The sequence below is a fragment of the Pinus tabuliformis genome, chromosome 1_2 (assembly GCF_031772625.1).
Source record: "Pinus tabuliformis cultivar Carrire ecotype Pingquan chromosome 1_2, CPIR1, whole genome shotgun sequence".
NCBI lineage: Eukaryota > Viridiplantae > Streptophyta > Pinopsida > Pinales > Pinaceae > Pinus > Pinus tabuliformis.
In genome coordinates, this window is record NC_142298.1 from 234841382 (window position 1) to 234856920 (window position 15539).

The window sequence follows — 15539 nt, forward strand, 5'->3', positions numbered from 1 at the left end:
TAGACTAAAATGCGTTTACTGCAAGCATGACAAAATACTATGGGCAGCAAGAAATCTCAGGAACTGTTGTTATATATGAATTTATACAGTTACAAAATTTACACAGAGCACAGTTGCTCAGCTTGAATTCTCAAGTCTGAAAATTATTTTCACCCATGAAATACACTGCTAGTTTGAAGTTTGAATTGCATGGCATTGCTCTAATAAGGTAGACAAATTATCCATGCCATCGTTGGTCACCCAAGTTGGTTCGCAGATGGTCATCCTGCAGTCAATGTCATTTGATAGTAAACTGTCAGAAACTCTTTCATGTGATCTTCTCATCTCTCCTGGAACTAAAACTCTTCTTTCAGCATATGGTGTATTGTCTATATTATGTATAATATAACAAACTTTATAGCTGCTGGATCCAATATAGCTGGACAACCCATTGTAGTTGCCCCTTCTACTGCCAATGCAGTGTTCCTGATCTGTTCATTTATCTTTTCACAGAATTCAGTGGCTACCTTATCAAGCTGAAGCTCTCCCTCTGTCTGACCAAAATCTAAATTAGAATTTGACCAAGCTGAATTAGAATTTTAAATTTATTATTTTATATGATATTATAAATTTGGATAATGTCAAATGATATTCATATCAATGATCATGCTTTGCAGCTTTTCAATTCAAACCAAATTGTCATAGTGGACTCAATTAATAAATTATATTTTATATTTATAAATTTTTAAGACCCTGACGCTCCCCCACGTTTCCTAAAAAATAGTAGGGAGCTTTTGCATAGGCCGCTCCTGCGCCCCCTCGCTCCCTCGTCCCCTCGTCCCGGAACCTTGGTGGAACATTGGTTATTTTTCTTTGGATTTCTTCCTCAACTTCTAAAACATTCTTTGGATTTCTTCCTCAACTTCCTAAAACAAATTCCACCCAGACATTTATATCCAGTCATGTTATTTTTCTTTGTGGTTTGCTCAACCAACAATTTCCACTTGCTCAACCAACAATTTCCACTGTATGGAAAATATTTGCATTGTCTGAATTTTTTTTACTTGTACTGCTCGACATGTCCAATATAAGATTCATAAAAAGAGACAAATTTTAGGAGTTTAATCTCTCACATGATAAACCTTTAATATATTTCCAAGAATAATAATACACAAAATAATTTTGTTTTTATTATTCAAAATAAATACTTACATTGTCGAAATGTAAGAGTCATAAAAGGAGACAAATTTACCAGGGGTATCATACTTCTTGCCTTTTGTTTTGTTGGGTCTTCTTGATATGCTATGAGCTCAATGTAGAGAGATTTATTGCTTTCCTCATTAATGATTTTCATACCAAGGATTTATAATTGATTTTATATATCACTTTGAAAAAACTTCGAAATTCTCTTATTGTTGGTCCTTCCAAGCAATAACCCATGCAGTTGGGGAAACAATTTGTTTACTAAAAACAAACCCTTTGTCTTTTATAAAGGAGGACATAGGGGTGGGATTTGATCCAATATGTATACTTGATTCATGAAACCATTTAATGTGACCCTTTGTCTTTTATAAAGGAGGACATAGGGGTGGGATTTGATCCACTTATGTATACTTGATTCATGAAACCATTTAATGTGGGGAAACAGATTGTTTATTAAACCACCCTTTGTCTTTTATAAAGGAGGACATAGGGGTGGGATTTGATCCACTTATGTATACTTGATTCATGAAACCAATTAATGTGACCCATTGTCTTTTTATAAAGGACATAGGGGTGGGATTTGATCCACTTATGTATACTTGATTCATGAAACCATTCAATGTGGGGAAACAAACTGTTTACTAAACCACTAGAGCTAAGACCCTTTGTCTTTTACAAAGGAGGACACAGGGGTGGGATTTGATCCACTTATGTATACTTGATTCATGAAACCATTTAATGTGACCCTTTGTCTTTTATAAAGGAGGAACCCTTTGTCTTTTATAAAGGAGGAAACAGGGGTGGGATTTGATGGGATTTGATCCACTTATGTATACTTGATTCATGAAACCATTTAATGTGGCCCTTTGTCTTTTATAAAGGACGACACAGGGGCGGGATTTCATCTACTTACGTATACTTGATTCATGAAACCATTTAATGTGGTCTCTTTGATACCCAATGGTGAAAAACTCCTTGCTTTCCACCATTACCCCTTTGGGAATGCATAACTAGAAATTAAATAGTAGAAGCATAACAAATAATTTCACATATACATATACAATTACTTCTTCCAATAAGATTTTCATTCCTATTATTTCTTAAGAAAACAACATGCACAAATACCAAAAAATGCCCTAAATGGAGCTTGTATAGGTTGTTGAAAAACCCCAAAACAACATAAACTTGTTATATAACCCACAAAATAGTTTATATGGTTTGTACAAATCTTTCAATACAAACACATGATAGTCTGGACTTCCATATGACTATACGAAGAATTATGCATTATTGTCCCACAAAATAGTTTATATGGTTTGTACAAATCTTTCAATACAAACACATGATAGTTTGGACTTCCATATGACTATACGAAAAACTATGCATTATTGTCTTGAACTACAAGTTGCCCTGAAAAGTCTCTTCCCTAGTTGTTTGCTCTCTCTCCATTGCTCAACTGCTCGTGTTTGCCAAAACCTCTACCTTATCTTGTCTTTATACTTTTAATGGAGATTATATTTTTAAGAGTAATACCTCTTACCTTATCTTGTCTTTATACTTTTAGTGGAGATTCTATTTTTAAGATTACTCCAAGTCAGTATAAATTTAGACTCACTTGCTAAGAATAACTCTTTCACTTTTTAATTAAAGTGAATTGCAAAATATAAGTACTTTTCCATAGTTGGAATTACATTCAAAAATAAAACTTTTGAAAATATCTTGAACTACTTCTCACATGTTCACAATGAACATGTGGGGAAGCTCCTAAAGTTGTAATCTCCCACACACTAGATGTCCCTGCTAAGTGATGACTACTGCTAAGTGATGACTACAACAATAGCATAGTTGGTGGCATCTATCTTGATCTTAAATGGTTATTTTAGGTTTGGTAGTGTGAGGATGCCAAGTGATGATTACAACAATAACATAGTTGGTGGCATCTATCTTGATCTTAAATGGTTATTTTAGGTTTGGTAGTGTGAGGATGGGTGCAGGGAAAAAGTGGTTTTATATCTTGGAATGATTTATGCTATGACTTAGAACAAGAGAACATGGATTTAGCTCAACCCTTGGTCATTTGACTTAATGGCCAAGTGATATGAGAGAACCCCAACACAAACCCACGATAGAAGTTGATAAGGACCAAGAAGCCATGGAACTTGGTCATAGTTCTTGGGGCTAGCCAAACATGAATGAATTGAATCTTGGCTATGTCCATATGCACTCCATGTTAATCCTTAATGTATTAGAGATATTTATCTACTATATGCCAAACAAACACTTCTCCATATTTTCTTACAACTTGTGTTGTCGTAGGGTGCTTAAGACTTGTTGGATGTGCTACAAATGTTCTACCTAAGTTCAACTGAAGACTGGAGCATTAGTCAAGTAGAAAGGCATGACCAACAACTCAAAAAATCCTTCTTTAGACTTGAAGGCTATCTTTTATACATTAGTTTGTTCGATCAAAACCTGTTGGTATCCTTACTTGATAAAGAACCTGACATCCTTAAGTTGATCGAGAATATCATTAATCCAAGGTAAAAGGTATCAATTCTTGAAAATAATCTTGTTCAAGGGTCTAAAATCAATATAAAGTTCACATGTATGATCCCTCTTTTGCACTAATGCAATAGGGATTCCACAAGGCCAAGAGCTTGGTCGAATGTTTCCCTCTAGTAGGGAGCAAATGTATATGGGACCATTTTTTAAGTGAGAATCGAGTAAGTAAATGGAATGTTTGACTTGCAGTGTAGATATACTCCTATAGGATAAGCATATATATCTTTGCATTATTCTACAATCTTTTCAACTTGCTTGTGTTGTGTAGAAAGGCCCTATGGTGAGGGTATGGTGGTCATAGTGACCTTTCATTCATCTTTTTACCAAATCGTGAAAAGTACGAACTTTACAGTTTGAGAGTTACCTTTCGACATTGCTTTGCCAAGATTAATGTAACCACAATAGTTAGAACTATCTTTGGTACCCTATAGAGCTAATACCCCAAAGTAACATTGACACTACATGGATATGAATCATAAACATGAAATTTTCACATAAATGGTTGTCCTAAGAGAAAATTAAAAATTTCGAGTGGGGAAACATATTACAATACCTCAATTTTGAAGGGCTTTATGCCATAGGACAAACAAAATTGTTAGCTAATGTGAATGCCTCACCCTTGTTTCCAATTGATGGTGCATGGTTGGGTGCATGACATCATCAATAAATTCATTCTCATGATGATATTAGTTGAGATTGCGTTCTTCTAGCTCCTGTTGTCGATAATGAAATGTAGTGGATCCCCCTTCACCCACATTTGTTAATGGAAAAGACACTCCTACACCTCAAGCTCTTGTGGCTCTTTTGGTTGGATATTTGTAGTTGCAATGGTGGCACTAGGTTCTACCTTAATGATATACTTTCCCTTTTCCTACTCTGAATCAAAGTTTGACCCTGGGTCTAAATCCTTTTCTTTAATCTTGGCCAACAATGACTATTTTGAGAGACATTCATTAGTTTTGTGCTAATGGCCTCAAACCACTTTCCAATCTCCTTCAAATTCATATTACCTTTCTTTACCTATGAATTGGAATAGTTGTCTTAAGGCTGGATACCTTGCTTTGTCCCTTGTTCTACGAATTAGGGATACCTTTTTCAGGCTTCTATTGCAGTGGATTTGCTGAATCAAACTCCCACTTATTCCTCTTCTTATGCTTTTGCTTGATTACAACAACATATTGATAAGTGGCTCCTAGTGACGAGATTCCCAAGAAAACCATCTTTGTTTAAATGTATATGTGTAAGGAACTATGGCACTTTAGAAATAGGCGATGCGTATCTGATACATAGCTTTGAGCGCAAGGTATGGAATATATTAGTGTACTCCAACACTGTTTAGTTTCTCTCCTGTCCTAAAGTTTCCCTTCTCATGTAATGGTCATCATAGTTCGCACCAAGGTAGAAATCATCTTTTAAGGTGTCAATAAAGGCCACCTAAGTGGGTCATTCCCGTAATATTATAAAATCATTTTCTTTGTGTCTCTCCCAGTGACCTCCCCACCAATCTTTAACATGGGGAAGATATGTTGTCAGTAGGAAGATAGTATCTTTATTGTCAGATTTTTTTTGGATAAAGTAATATCCTTGTAATAGATTTAACTATTTCTCCAAAGGATATACTTCTATCTAGTCTTCAAATAAATGGATATCAAATTTAATTTGTACTTTGAAGGGTCTCACACCTCCACATTACTGCATGTTGAATTGTTGAAGGAGCCTTGATTTCTATTGGTAGTCTTCAAAGGATTTGGGTAAAATAGTCCATCATTTTTTCCTTTGTCGCAATTGCTTCCTAGAGAAAAAAACTTGATAGGATCTCTTGCTTTTCCATCTCTCATTTCTTCTACCACAGGGGGCTACTTGGGCCAATAAGAGTAATTGTTCCCAAGTGAAACTAGCTTGAGGCCCAACTATATGTACCTTGACCTTGTTGAGGACATGCAACAAGAAAAAATGAGTGTATTTCTTTGATACCATAGATCATGGTTATACAAGAAACCAAATGGACGGTAGGAAATTAAATGGTACACACACATAAATATAGTAGAGAGCATAATGTCAATTGAGTTTATCCCTGATGGTTAGGAGGAATGATTGGGATCCTCCCCATCCAAGTTAAATTCCCATGAGTGACATGACGGACTTTGATGTTTTTAATGGAATAGATATTTATATGTGAAGAAAAAATAGTAGCGAGCATAATAATACAATGAAAATCCAACTTCTATTAATGAATAAAATAATAGAATACTGTAGAACATAAACTAGCTAAAATGGTGATAGCTTATCTATGAAGAGAGAGAGAGAGAGAGAGAGAAAGAGAGAGAGAGAGAGATATGGTGGCTACATTCATTTTCAAAATCTATCACAAGAGGCCTATTACCCACCAAAAGTGGGTGACCCCATAGGAGAAAATTTTCTCCTAATATCTCTTCCAGTTGACAATCAGTAGCCCCTAACACATTAGTAGGCGATGATGATGTGCCATTCATATCTCCGCCACATGCATCAGTGATATTTTTCCTCACCCATTTTCCAAGAGAACATGTTGTAAGGTTGGATTTTGATCAAAATATACTTTATCATTTTGTAATCGAGTGCTTATGCTTATTTGTATCTTGGGCATTTAACATGGATTACGGGGTAATCTAGAAGGAATAGGGGTTTTGAACGTGATCTTGTTTCCTCACATTATATGGGGGGTTAATATTTCATCCTAGTCACGTGGGACCTCATCTAATGGCTCAGTGGGTATAGGGGGGCATTATTTGGAAAACCTCGATTGAGATAGTGTAGTCCAATCTCTTCCTATTCCATATTTACCACTTTCCATATTACATTACAAGACCTATATTCCACCTCCCTTCTTTTGGTTCAACTGACAATTAGTTCTTTGGGATTTGGGCCCTGTTGTGCTTGTCAACAACCCCCCCATTTATTAGTATTAGTAATAACATTAATAAATGGGGACGCTTCCAAAAAATCAAATCTTAACATTTAATCATGCCTTTCTTATTATTATTATTTTTTTTTAACAAAGTCGTTTACTCGTATATTATAAAACCAATAATCCAGTGTTCTAGTACAAAAGGGGAAAGCTCTGAGAGCTGAGGTTCAAAAGTGGGTGCGCAGACCCATAATCCTCAAAGCTTCTCTTGATTAAACACAAAATTAGAAACAAACGGCTATATTGCCTGACAAAAGAGCCTCCTAGCCAACTAAATTTACAATGCATAAGATATCAAGGGGAGTGCTGGGTGACAGAGTCATCCGGGCGCTGTTCCCTCCTGCTTGCTCTAGTAGAGGCTTCAGCCTGCTGGCTTTCAGTGAGGGAGCGAAGGTGGTCTATGGCAGCTTCCATATGAATGCAACGGTCCTTTAAATCTTCGATCTCTTTCTTCCTTTTCTCCAATTTTTTGCGCTTGGAATTTCTATCAGAGTGATAATCCTCTGTCAGCTCCTTCACCTGCTTGTTCAGGGCATTGATCATGATAACATGGGCTTTACACATGTGACACTCCTTGTTGTTAAAGATATTTCCCATAGAGTTTCTGGGTTGTGCCTGATTGGCAGGTTGATTATGCTGCTCCGCCATCCTTTCAATATCAGGTTCAGCAGTGCCCCGAGGAATGTCTGAAGAGGTCGAGGGCGTGAGGGCGATGCCACCGGGCTGCTTGTTCGAAGGATTGAGTGGTGAGAGGCTCAGATGCTGAATAAGGGCGCAGCTGAGGACATAAACAAGATTGTTAGCACTACTAAAATAACAAAAGTGAAGAGAATCGATTACCCAGGGCGGTGGAGTGACGACTGGATCCCGGATCAAGCAGGGCGCCTTCGAACGATGCTTGAGAATAGAGAGGGCAATATGAGCTGTGGGAGTCTGGTCTTTGCTGTCAACCGAGAGGGCTCCGTATTTCCTTTAAACCAGACACTGGTCTTAAGTTCCTGAGAGAAGTCTTCCGACTGTAGCCCCCGCCTGTATAGAACCCTTCGCCTCTGTCTCAGAATGCCTTGAGTTGTGATAGAACTGAGATACTCATTGTAATTTATAAGAGCGAAGAGGCCTTGCTCACACTTGTTTCGAGAAGTGGTGTATCTGATCTTGGTGATCGTGAGATCTTTTGAGTTGATTTTTTCCGGTCCTTGGAGCCTGTAACCAGCATGGGCGTGATCACACCCTCTGTTATTGTCTTTGCTGTACAATGAGAGAATCCGAATCGTGCCTGCTTTCCTCGTTTCCAGAGGGTGATACGCTGTCCTGTAACCATTGCTTCGACAGTCGAGAAGGATATGGTTTGATGAGGGTCTGGTATGCGTCGGCCGGCTGCATTGGAACGGATGCCTGAGGTGACCGATTTTCTGGTGCGAAGGGAGAGCGTCCTGACTATGGAATATCCCTGTCATAAGAATCATTGTTTTCCTTTACCTGACCCGTGAGTCTTCCCGTGGCTTTGTTTGCCTGCTCGTCCGCTTCCACATTGTTGCTTCTTAGGACGTGCTTAAAAGTCACTTTGTTGATGCCCCTGATCTGATCTGCTATCCTGTCTTTGATTCTGTTTAAGGCGATTTGGTTGAAGTCTTTCCCGGAGTTCATAGCTGCTATAATGATTGCAGAGTCTCCTAAAACTAAGAGATCTTGAATGCCAAGCCTCAGAGCAATGGAGGTCCCCAATAGAAGGCTGTAAGCTTCAGCCTTATTGTTCGTCATGGTACCCAAACCCCACTCAGAAGTGACAATTGTTTTCCCTTGAGGATCTCTTATTATTCCCCCTGCTCCAGCTCTGCCTGGATTGTTTTTTGAAGCCCCGTCAAAGTGGAGCGTGAACCGCTTTTGATTTTGAATCCAGCTGTTGATTTCCTCCTTTGTCCCTCTGAGTTTCCAATCCTTCTGCCCTGTTCCTGTTGTTGACTTGTTTTTTATTCTTGGTTTATAGTTGAATCTCCGAGCCCATTCCTTCACCCTATCATCTGAGTAATCCGGGTCAGCATTGGAGATCCCATTAGCTTCTATTGTTTCTGCTATGAGAGCTGTTGTTTTAGCCAGAACGCTGGATATACTAGGTTTCTTGTTTTTGAATATACTTTCGTTCCTGGCTAACCACAACTGCCAACAAAGATTTGAAGGGACGCTGGTCCATATTCTCTTGGCTAGAATCATGTTCTTGCTGGCATAAGGGAAGATTTTCCCCCAACCTTTCTGAAGGAGGGAAGTCTGATTGGGGAGGTCTCCAATATTTAGAGGACTAGTTATAAGTTTCCAGCAGGACCTTGCTACTGAACAATCAATGAAAAGGTGGTTGATGTTTTCCTCCGCCTCCCTGCACATGAAACAAATTGAAGGACCCTGGATTCCTTTTTTCCTAAGGTTTTCTGCTGTTAGGATTTTGCCATGAAGCAAGGTCCAATTAAAAATTTTTATTTTCGGAAGGCTTTCAATTCTCCATGCTGCTTTGTAGAGGTGCCAATTATTGGGTGTTGCTGAATTTTGGAGTGCCTTGTAACCTCCTTTCACTGTGTAATTACCTCCGGTTGGATCCCAAACGTAACTATCATCTTTCATTCTGCTAGTAGGGGCTGACCCTGTGAAAGAGAGTTTAAGGTCATTCCATAGATTCTCTAAATCTTTAGGTAAGTGCAGAGTTTTCCATTCTTTCCAGCTGTTTTGATCCCAGAGTGAGATGTCGAAAAGGGTTTTAAGATTAGCTTCTGACATCCACTGCTGCAGGGGTCTGAAATTGATGGACTTTTCCTTGGCTTCCGTGCCCATAATTCTATCCTTCCATATGCTGATATGCTTCCCATTACCTGGGACTTTAGAGATGTGAGATTTGAGGAGGGGTAATGTTTTTTTGATCAATTTCCAAACTGGGGTACAGTGTCTGTCAGTGATTGCATCAGAGAGGATGTTGCTATTGTTCCCATTCAGATATTTCCTTTTGAGTACCTCTGCCCACCAGGTTCCTTTCTCTTTTAAGATTCTCCAGGTTAACTTGAAGCCCATTGCCATATTTGCCAACCTAGGAATTCTAATTCCTAATCCTCCATTTTCTAAAGGAAGGATGACTTTTTCCCATTTCACCAAGCTGAATTTTTTAGTGTCTTGCTTTCCCCCCTTCCATAGGAAGCTTCTCAAGATCAGCTCCATGTGCTTATGAATGCTTGAAGGGGCGAGGGTAATGGCAAATTGGTAGATCGGGAGGGCTGATAGAATGGCTTTGATGAGAATTGTTCTTCCCGCCAAGTTAAGCCAATACATCCCCCAACTCTGCAGTTTCCCTCTCAGCTTCTCAATTAGCTTGACCCAAACTTCGTTTTTAATTGTCTCTTTGGCCAGAGGCAGTCCTAAGTACATGAAATGGGACCATTTTGATTGAGCTGGGATTTCCATAATTAAAGAGATTCTTTGAGTTATGTATCTTGGAACATTCCAGGTGTAAATCATACACTTGTTGTTGTTTAATTTGCCCCCCGAGGCTTGAAGGAAGAGGTCCAGGATGGTCTTGAATCTCCTAGCCATGAGGCTTGAGGCACCACCGATTAAAAGAGTATCATCTGCAAATAAGGAGTGATTGATCCCCTTGGCTCCTCGAATGATGTCCACTCCTGTTATTTCCTTTAACTTTCGCTTGTTTTCCAGGTGCAAACTTAAGGTTTCTGCCATGATGATATAGAGGAAAGGGGAAAGAGGGCAGCCTTGCCTCAAGCCTCTTGTGCTCTTGAAGGCGCTGCAGGGCCTACCATTGATTAAAGGGGCTGTCCAATTATGGGAAACACATTCCATAATCCTGCTGATGAAGAGCTCTGATACACCGAAATTCTCAAGAACAGTCCTCAGAAATGTGTGGTTGACCCTGTCAAAGGCGTTCGCCATGTCCAGCTTGATTATCATACCCTTCTCATTTCTAGCTACGCTGCTGTGTATCGCCTCCTGAACCAGAATAACATTATCTGTTATATGTCTCTTGGGGAGAAATCCTCCTTGGTTATCCGAGATAAGAGAGGGAAGGATTTTTTTGAGCCTATTTGCCAGAATCTTAGTGATAATTTTGTATGAGACATTGCATAATGAAATAGGTCTGAACCTGTCAAAGGATTGAGGGTTGAGCTCCTTTGGGATTAGTGATAAATGCGAAGATTTGATACTGCTGCCCATTTTACTTTTTGAGTGAAAATTTCTCACCATTCTTATGTAATCTTTCTTGATGATATCCCAGTGGGTTTTGTAGAAGCTCACCGTGAAGCCATCTGGCCCGGGGGCTTTGTCTAGAGGCATACTATTGATTGACCATTCAATCTCTTCTATTGAGATTTCTTTGTCCAGCTCACAGTTTTGCGCTTCTGAGACCTTTCTCTCAATGATGTTGGCGAAGTCAGCATTTTCTTGATAGTGAGGGTCAGCTGTGAGAAGAGATTGGAAGTGTTTAGAGGCAGCCTCCTTGATTTCCCCTTTGTCCGTAAGCTCTTTGCCTTCAAACATTATCCTTTCAATGTTATTTCCAGCTCTCCTTACTTTAATACTGTTATGGAAGAACGAGGAGTTTTTATCCCCAGAATTGAGCCAGAGACATCTTGACTTCTGTCTTAGCTCTTCCTCTTCTTTACGGTGCTGTTTGTAAAGCGCTTTATACAGCTCACCTTCTATCCTTTGGTCTTCTTCCGTTTCTTGGACTGCTTCCTTTTCCTGATTCCATTGCTCTAATTTCATTTGCAGATCGTTTTTTTCTTTCCTTTCCTCCTTCACGTGATTCCTCGCCCACTTCTTTATGGCAATCCTCAGCAATTTGATCTTTGTTTCCCAAACGAAGTGAGGGGAGCCTGTTATCTCCGTTTTCGAGGCTTCTTTTAGCATGATTTTGAAGTCCTCGCTGGAATCCCAGGCTCTGTTGTATTTGAAAGGCAGCGGACCCATGTCTTCCTCTTTGTCTAAATACAGCGCCACTGGTTTGTGATCAGAAATGAAGCCCTGTATGATTGTGCTGCGAATCCTCGGAAAGTTGGCAACTGTTCTCTCCTGTACTAGGATTCTGTCAAGTCTCTCTTTGATATTGTTCCTGCCTGTTCTTTTATTTGACCATGTGTAACGGCCATTTTGAGGAGGGATGTCTATGAAATTGTGAGTTTGAATGATATCTTCCAGTTTTTCTCTAGATGGGTCAATAAAAAACTTCCCTCCTAACTTCTCCTCTGCATTCCTTATTAAGTTCAGGTCTCCTCCTAGGAAAATATTCCTCCCTTGGGTAGTCTCAAAATCTGCAGTTAGAGAATCCCAACAAGAAGCTTTGTCTCTGAAGTGTGGGGGAGCATACACGTTATAGATTGTGTATTCCTCCTTCTTATCTGTACTTTGCATATCTATTCTGATCCACCATCTGTTTTGCTTGTTATCTATGAGATTCCAGTTACTTTTGTTCCATATTGCTCCTATACCTCCTGAGGCTCCTATTGCACTCATGGCAGTTCCTTCATACTTCCTATTTCTTATCAGGCTGTTTTGGAATTCTTGTTCACTGATTTTGGTCTCCTGGAGTAGGAGGAAGTCTAGTTGTTCTGCTTTAATAAGGTCTCGGACTGCATTTGCTTTTAGGGAGGAGCCCATCCCCCTACAGTTCCAAGAGACCAAAATCATCATTTACCTGTTTTGTTGTGGATCCCACTTTTCTCCTTCATCTTCTCCCCACTTCCTTTGTTCCTGTCAAGGTAGGTGTCCATTGGTTGCTGGGTCCCTGTAGCCATGTCTTTAGCCGCATTCTCATCTCTTATTTCCTTGTTTGATTTCCTTCCTACTTTTCTTGGTGGATCCGCGACTGAGATGTTTTCCTTTGTTTTATTTCTAGTTAGAATTCTTTCCACTGTTGGAGGTGGGGAGACCTGGAGGGGAGAAGAGGGGGAGGTTCTGGGGCCCTTGGGAGACGGAGGGGGGGATGAAGGCTCCTCTGAAGCCAGGGATTCAAAGGGATTGGAGGATGAGGGGATGGGAGGGCCCGAGCTTGATGGATGAGTGGAGAGGATTGGGGTTTCTGAGGAGGGCTCTGTTGATTCAGGGGGAGGGTTTGTCTTTTTTTTTTTCCTGACTATTTCCCATGCTTCCTCGGGGGCTTCATTATTGCTATTATCTTCTGATCTAGATTTACTGCACCTATTAGCAAAATGACCGTATTCATGACATACCTTACACTTGAAAGGGAGCTGCTCGTAGTCCACCTGCTGAATGTGCGTCCACTGATCTACTTTGAGTTTGATTGCCTCTAGTAAGCCTTTGCCCAAATCCACTTCTACACAAATCCTTGCGCATGCATGCATATTCTCCTTTGGCTCTGATCTGTCCACGTATTTCCCTACTGCGTTCCCGATGGCACGTACAGATTCATCTCCCCAACAGTGAAGCGGTAGGTGTGGGAGGCGTACCCAGACAGGAACTGCATTGGGAACGTCCATTTCTGGATCAAAGTCAGGGGTCCAGCGATTGAGATAAAGGCCTCTGGTGTCCATGAAATAGGGTCCGTTTCTGAAAATGAGGTTACGGTCCTCCACTGTTTCAAATAGGAAGGTAAAGAAACCCCTTCCGCAAAACCTTATTGCGATTTTTCCTTGGACCATAGCATTCCAGTTTCTTTCTACCCAGCGCTGAACCGTGCGAGGGGAAGGCCATAACCCCGTGAACTGGCCAACCAGGCCGCGTTCAGCGAGGGCCACAGCAGCTCTCCTTGGAAGTGTTGGGGGAAGAGAGACTTCCGGGATTTCATCCAGCTTCTTTACAAACTTTGAGGTTGAGGGCCGAATCCTTTCCGTGATATTCTCTGGAAGAAGAGATGCAAAGGCTTTCTCCAGTTCTGCCTGCTCTTGGGAAGGTGGATCCATTGGGCCACGCAGGGGCACTCTAACAACTAACGAGAAGTAGATCTGGATGGGGAGAGGGCAGGAGGCCCTAAGAAAAGGGAAGCAGCGGGAGGCTGCAGACAGCTGCAGAGCTACCAAACACGGGCTTTATCAGAAAAGGTCAGGGCAGGAGGCCCGGATGAGGGGAGGGCAGGAGGCCCCGGGCGGAGGGGGTCAGCAGCAGGATGCTGCAGCCCAGCAGCAGAGCTGCCAGGCTCGGGCGCGCTCAGAGGAGGTCAGGGACGCGGCCGGGAGCGGGAGCTCACCATCGTCGCCACAGTCCAAAAGGTAGTGGGCTTGGCCCGGTTCGGTTACTTTTCGCACGACGAGCACTGACCTTGCTCGAGATCGAACACAAGACCGGTCCGTCATGACGAGGTCGACCTTACCACTACGCCGCCTCCACGACCTTATGCCTTTCTTATTTTTAGAATAAAATAAAAATGTCAAATTAGAACTTGCTAAAACATGGAAATTTACCTTTTCACACTTTAAGCGCATAAAACTTCACAAACTATGAGTTTCTTATAAAAAGCGCTACATGATAAAAAGCCTTAGAATAAATTTATAACGGAAAGTCATGAACATAAAGAAAAACCTTGAAAAACCCGCTTTAGAAAAGATTATTCTCGCATCGGAAAAGGTTACGACGGACATCCCTTATAAAAGTTACCACTTGAAAATGCGATCCATGAGAGTGCGAGATCATGAATCCTATAACCTTATCGCATCGCAAATTTCAATATCGTGGCGCTACTTGATGAAACATAAGCAAGTATCGCAAAATGCGATAACATCTCGCAAATCGCATATCACAGCAACTCATGTGGCAGTGTTTTTTAAACGAAAACAGATTTGCGATGTAGTGATCTACGATATTGTGAAGCAAATCATAAAATCACTTTTATCACAATTTGAAGGGCTCAGGGTTCTAGGAGAGTACTTTCCGACGTTCGATGCAAAGTTATGAATATTAAAGTTTAGCATAACGGTTCATCAGTGGTCATTTATTAAAAGAATGATTAGGATCAGTGTAAAGGACCATTTGACGCAAGTTGATATCTTTTGATATGATTTAGAATTAAAGACCCTTCGTCACCTTATTTTCGTCCTTCTATTGATTATTCCTGTATTCACTATCATCTTTATCATATTTTTTCTCTCTGCTTGCAACTTTCAGGAAGAACACACAAAGCATAATACATGAAGAAATGGTGAAGAAAGGCAAGGCTCCCATGTCTGAGAAGTCAGAAATGACCCCATTATTCACAGACACTACCTGTAGTCGGGATGCAGGGACATCTACGTGGGAAACTATGTATCAGTTGTTGGAGGAGGAACAACCGAGAATTATGGAAGTAACAGTTACAGTGGATGGACGTGGCTCTTCTGATGCATCCCTAACTGAACTTGCATGCTCGTTTCTACACCGCATTGCTGCAAGGCCGAAGATACTCCCCTACACCGACATGGTGAAATGGATTATAGATGACGCAGACATATCCAATAGAGAGTTCAAGACGGCAAGCCAGGAGGTCATGGGGTCATTTACTCCAGACAATCTGAGGCTTATGTACCACTTACCAGAACCCCAAGCCATCTACAACAAGCAATTTGTAGAGAAATTCGCCAAGGAGAACGAAGAATTGGCGGAATGCACAAAGAATTGGTCTACCAATGAGGAAATATTGAAGAAAGATAAAAACGGTATGTACGCCACTGGTTCTCTTTGTTCCCCTTACTTTTTTGCTGTCGCAATGTTATGTAGACTGTTTGGTAAACCAGACATAAAAAACAAATTTTCATGAGAATGGTTACCCCTAGTGGATGCAGCTGTAAATGCTGCAATAATGAATTGGGATTAAATCCTGTGAGATAATTTAGCCATTGCAATTTTATAATACAGAAGAAAGAGAAGC